Source organism: Pristiophorus japonicus, unplaced genomic scaffold (genome assembly GCF_044704955.1).
Source record: "Pristiophorus japonicus isolate sPriJap1 unplaced genomic scaffold, sPriJap1.hap1 HAP1_SCAFFOLD_336, whole genome shotgun sequence".
Taxonomy (NCBI): domain Eukaryota; kingdom Metazoa; phylum Chordata; class Chondrichthyes; family Pristiophoridae; genus Pristiophorus; species Pristiophorus japonicus.
In genome coordinates this window covers 287,567-293,816 of record NW_027253172.1, presented here as the reverse complement: position 1 = coordinate 293,816, position 6,250 = coordinate 287,567, and the positions used below count along the sequence as shown (strand labels likewise).

Sequence of the window (6,250 nt, the reverse complement as noted above, 5' to 3'; positions counted from 1 at the left end):
GCGAGTGCTTTTCTGCAGGATCAGACAGAAGCTGCGTGTGCTGTGAAAGAGGTCAAATGTAATAGAGCCAATGCAGGCAGAACAGAAAAGCACATTTATTGTGAAAGTTAAAAAGTAGGGAATGTATGTAAATATATGCATATATAAATATTGATACAGAAATTTATATAAACAAAATCAGTCAGTCAGTCATGTCTTGTCTTGTCTTGATTTGATTTGTATTTGAAAATAAGGGGGAAGGAGCTCATCATGTCACACAGCCCATCCGCAAGCTCTCGCTAAAATCGCTATGTTTCTAACTTATATAATTTGCCTTCTTTCACATGTGGAATAGCAAAATCCCACTGCAGACTCTTCTCCTGTCAGTCAGTCCCTGAATGCGTGTTGAATCAAATCAGTGTGGCTTCAAGTTGCATGTAATGCATTTTTCCTCCCATGACATGAAATGCACAGTAAGATCGCGCAGAACGTTTCCACGCACTCTCTCACTTACACAAACACACCAACAAACTAAAAATTCTGCACTCTCCAAAGGCAGATTTTGAAATTTGAAATTTGAAATCCGAGACAGATAGCACATTCCTTTTAAACAGATAGATAATGATCCGATACTGATAGCACACCATTTTGGAGAGACAGAGAATGACCCCGGGCAGACCAGCACATCACCTTAAAAGGGATACAGAAACACAATGAACAAAAACAAAGCATTCTGTAAAACTCAGCAGGCCGTGAACATTCTGTGGATGAATTTCCCGGGCTCACGTTCAGTCAGATGATCATTCCGATATTTTAAGAAAAATGTAAAGTTTACAGATTTTTCCTGGAAAATAGCGCCTTGAAAAATAGGCAGCGAGGAAGGACAAAAGGGAATGCCTGTGATACAGTGGAGCGTAGGAGTGATTGAATAATAAATGGCACAATGCAAAAAGGCGAAGTGAGTGGTAAGCGGGCAATAAAGTAACAAAGGATGGACCAGAGGAGGTGTTAGTGTGAACAGCAGAACCATAACAGACAATGGGAGCGGTGCTTATGATCCGATACGTTGAACCGAATGTTGAGGCCAGAACACTATAACCTGCCTGGAATGTAGGGTTTGAATGCCTTTTAATTAGACCAGGCAGCTTGGCCACCCCGGATTGATTTCCTGCACGGTTTAAATTCGGCAGCCAAGGCCAGCTTCTCACATCTTTTCAGCGCGAGAGAAACAGGACGCACTCATATTCAGGGCAGAGTCTGTTTCACGTTGAATTTGAGATTGACGTTGAATGTATGCTAATCCCGATGGAGGTGAGCTCATGCGTGCAGAAAGGAAGATACACTGATCAAGTATTTGCCGGAATCAAACCGGGGTTTATGTTGTCCAATGAGACGCAGAGCCGAGCACATCTGAGAAACATGAACTTTACTCAGTTCGGTGAGTTTCACTGTGCTCCTGGGAATCTCCAGGATTTTTGTACGCTGTGTGAACAACGGAGTGCAATCACACGTTTTAATTTGAAACATGTCAGTTTTCTCACATGTCGACCGGCTGAGAAGTCGTTTTTTGACAAAAGGTTGGCAGGGCTCGTCCGGGATTTGAACCCGGGACCTTTCGCATTTCAATTATTATAATCCCAAAGCGAGAATCATACCCCTAGACCAACGAGCCGCCGACAGTGAGGAGCGTAGCTCTCAGTTTCTGACGTTAGTTTGCTATTCGGCCCATCGTGCCTGTGCTGACTCTCAGAGACCGATTTCATGAGTCCCCCTCTCCATCGTTCTGCTGATGTTTTCCCTTTGATGAAGTGATTATTTTTTGTGACATTACTTCATCAACGAGCTGCATCTTTTTCAGTAAAAGGTGAATTTGGCAATGAGGATAAATGTGATTGAATAAAAAAACTAGGGGAAAATGTTTAACACAATAACGACGAAGCTGGGGGCATACTGGATCAGCAGTCCATTGCTTCAACCTCTCAGTCACCTTGTCTCCTATTGACTGCAAAGTCAGACATCCATCCCCTACTTTTTGCATTCAAACAGAAATAATATGCACGAAAATCTACTTCACCACTTGTTTTGCCCGTGCAACCAGATCGACAGTGATGAAAATGTGCCATTAGCTTCTTAAAGCACACAGCCTTCCTTTACTTCAGGTGAGTGACTGTCCGAGATGGTTGGTTTTGAGGCAGAATTAAAACAAAGAATATAAAATTTCACGAAGCGCGATAGCTGACCACTGCCGGACTCTAACCTGCAATCATCTGATAAGATCACAGTTACAATCGAAATCAGACACCTTATCCTTTAGGCCACGCGGCCGCTACCGTCGGTGCATAATTTGTTGTTTTTTATATTGAGAGCAAATTTGGGACAAGGGTTACATCAAGGAGTGGATATCGGAAAACATGAGCATATTTTGAGTAATGAACAGATGCGCTGCGATATGGATGTACACGGACACAGGCAAAGTCAATGTATCTTGAAACACAACAGTTTAACAATTCGGTTATCACAGCTGATAATCACACTCCTTTTTAAATGTACAGGATGATCCGGATAATGAGAAAATACGTTTTAAAGGGGCAATTGATGAACCGGAACTGACAACCATCCCGTTGAAACAGACACCGAATGATCCTGGACAGGAAGCACATCCCTCTTACACAGCTGTAGAATTGCCCTTCACGGACAGCAGTTCCCTTTCAGAATAATAAATTGGAATTTCTATCATTCCTGAATGCAATTGTGTTGTGCGTGAATGAGCGCGGTTCTCATGAGCACGCGGGACTGGGACGATTGTTGAAGCCACATTTAATAGACAAGCAGGAAAGAGGGAGGGAAATAAAACCAACCCAGACAAAAAGACAATTTAAAACATATATATATTTATTATAATAAGAAAATAAATAAATTTACAATTTTATTGCAAAAAATTGAATTTGATTTGATTGAAATAAATAAATAATTGTTTCTTAATCTATATATTTTTGATTGAACGAAGTCTGTGCGACTGCATGAAATGCACTGGAAATCAGGGTGTGCAGTCAGTAAATTCCAAAACACAGTAAGCCCATGGTGTAAGACAAGCCACGAAGGAAGATGTGGGAAACAAAGGCCATCTTTTAAAGTCGCGAGTGCTTTTCTGCACGATCAGACAGAAGCTGCGTGTGCTGTGAAAGAGGTCAAATGTAATAGAGCCAATGCAGGCAGAATAGAAAAGCACATTTATTGTGAAAGTTAAAAAGTAGGGAATGTATGTAAATATATGCATATATAAATATTGATACAGAAATTTATAGAAACAAAGTCAGTCAGTCAGTCATGTCTTGTCTTGTCTTGATTTGATTTGTATTTGAAAATAAGGGGGAATGAGCTCATCATGTCACACAGCCCATCCGCAAGCTCTCGCTAAAATCGCTATGTTTCTAACTTATATAATTTGCATTCTTTCACATGTGGAATAGCAAAATCCCACAGCAGACTCTTCTCCTGTCAGTCAGTCCCTGAATGCGTGTTGAATCAAATCAGTGTGGCTTCAAGTTGCATGTAATGCATTTTTCCTCAAATGACATGAAATGCACAGTAAGATCGCGCAGAACGTTTCCACGCACTCTCTCACTTACACAAACACACCAACAAACTAAAAATTCTGCACTCTCCAAAGGCAGTTTTTGAAATTTGAAATTTGAAATCCGGGACAGACAGCACATTCCTTTTAAACAGATAGATAATGATCCGATACTGATAGCACACCATTTTGGAGAGACAGAGAATGACCCCGGGCAGACCAGCACATCACCTTAAAAGGGATACAGAAACACAATGAACAAAAACAAAGCATTCTGTAAAACTCAGCAGGCCGTGAACATTCTGTGGATGAATTTCCCGGGCTCACGTTCAGTCAGATGATCATTCCGATATTTTAAGAAAAATGTAAAGTTTACAGATTTTTCCTGGAAAATAGCGCCTGGAAAAATAGGCAGCGAGGAAGGACAAAATGGAATGCCTGTGATACAGTGGAGCGTAGGAGTGATTGAATAATAAATGGCACAATGCAAAAAGGCAAAGTGAGTGGTAAGCGGGCAATAAAGTAACAAAGGATGGACCAGAGGAGGTGTTAGTGTGAACAGCAGAACCATTAGCAGACAATGGGAGCTGTGCTTATGATCCGATACGTTGAACCGAATGTTGAGGCCAGAACACTATAACCTGCCTGGAATGTAGGGTTTGAATGCCTTTTAATTAGACCAGGCAGCTTGGCCACCCCGGATTGATTTCCTGCACGGTTTAAAATCGGCAGCCAAGGCCAGCTTCTCACATCTTTTCAGCGCGAGAGAAACAGGACGCACTCATATTCAGGGCAGAGTCTGTTTCACGTTGAATTTGAGATTGACGTTGAATGTATGCTTATCCCTATGGAGGTGAGCTCATGCGTGCAGAAAGGAAGATACACTGATCAAGTATTTGCCGGAATCAAAACGGGGTTTATGTTGTCCAATGAGACACAGAGCCGAGCACATCTGAGAAACATGAACTTTACTCAGTTCGGTGAGTTTCACTTTGCTCCTGGGAATCTCCAGGATTTTTGTACGCTGTGTGAACAACGGAGTGCAATCACACGTTTTAATTTGAAACATGTCAGTTTTCTCACATGTCGACCGGCTGAGAAGTCGTTTTTTGACAAAAGGTTGGCAGGGCTCGTCCGGGATTTGAACCCGGGAGCTCTCGCATTTCAATTATTATAATCCCAAAGCGAGAATCATACCCCTAGACCAACGAGCCGCCGACAGTGAGTAACGTAGCTCTCAGTTTCTGACGTTAGTTTGCTATTCGGCCCATCGTGCCTGTGCTGACTCTCAGAGACCGATTTCATGAGTCCCCCTCTCCATCGTTCTGCTAATGTTTTCCCTTTGATGAAGTGATTATTTTTTGTGACATTACTTCATCAACGAGCTGCATCCTTTTCAGTAAAAGGTGAATTTGGCAATGAGGATAAATGTGATTGAATAAAAAAACTAGGGGAAAATGTTTAACACAATAACGACGAAGCTGGGGGCATACTGGATCAGCAGTCCATTGCTTCAACCGGTCAGTCACCTTGTCTCCTATTGACTGCAAAGTCAGACATCCATCCTCTACTTTTTGCATTCAAACAGAAATAATATGCACGAAAATCTACTTCACCACTTGTTTTGCCCGTGCAACCAGATCGACAGTGATGAAAATGGCCATTAGCTTCTTAAAGCACACAGCCTTCCTTTACTTCAGGTGAGTGACTGTCCGAGATGGTTGGTTTTGAGGCAGAATCAAAACAAAGAATATAAAATTTCACAAAGCGCGATAGCTGACCACTGCCGGACTCTAACCTGCAATCATCTGATAAGATCACAGTTACAATCGAAATCAGACACCTTATCCTTTAGGCCACGCGGCCGCTACCGTCGGTGCATAATTTGTTGTTTTTTATATTGAGAGCAAATTTGGGACAAGGGTTACATCAAGGAGTGGATATCGGAAAACATGAGCATATTTTGAGTAATGAACAGATGCGCTGCGATATGGATGTACACGGACACAGGCAAAGTCAATGTATCTTGAAACACAACAGTTTAACAATTCGGTTATCACAGCTGATAATCACACTCCTTTTTAAATGTACAGGATGATCCGGATAATGAGAAAATACGTTTTAAAGGGGCAATTGATGAACCGGAACTGACAACCATCCCGTTGAAACAGACACCGAATGATCCTGGACAGGAAGCACATCCCTCTTACACAGCTGTAGAATTGCCCTTCACGGACAGCAGTTCCCTTTCAGAAGAATAAATTGGAATTTCTATCATTCCTGAATGCAATTGTGTTGTGCGTGAATGAGCGGGGTTCTCATGAGCACGCGGGACTGGGACGATTGTTGAAGCCACATTTAATAGACAAGCAGGAAAGAGGGAGGGAAATAAAACCAACCCAGACAAAAAGACAATTTAAAACATATATATATTTATTATAATAAGAAAATAAATAAATTTACAATTTTATTGCAAAAAATTGAATTTGATTTGATTGAAATAAATAAATAATTGTTTCTTAATCTATATATTTTTGATTGAACGAAGTCTGTGCGACTGCATGAAATGCACTGGAAATCAGGGTGTGCAGTCAGTAAATTCCAAAACACAGTAAGCCCATGGTGTAAGACAAGCCACGAAGGAAGATGTGGGAAACAAAGGCCATCTTTTAAAGTCGCGAGTGCTTTTCTGCACGA

At 41.5% G+C, this 6,250-nt stretch overlaps 2 non-coding genes across 2 annotated transcripts; both read right to left on the bottom strand.

The window, feature by feature from the left end:
* Positions 1–1,563: 1,563 nt before the first annotated feature.
* Positions 1,564–1,651, bottom strand: trnap-ugg (transfer RNA proline (anticodon UGG)). Its single transcript is given in 2 exon segments — positions 1,564–1,599; positions 1,616–1,651. It is a non-coding gene; the product is annotated as a tRNA-Pro (tRNA).
* A 3,028-nt stretch (positions 1,652–4,679) lies between these two features.
* trnap-ugg (transfer RNA proline (anticodon UGG)) lies at positions 4,680–4,767 on the bottom strand. Its single transcript is given in 2 exon segments — positions 4,680–4,715; positions 4,732–4,767. It is a non-coding gene; the product is annotated as a tRNA-Pro (tRNA).
* Positions 4,768–6,250: the final 1,483 nt, after the last annotated feature.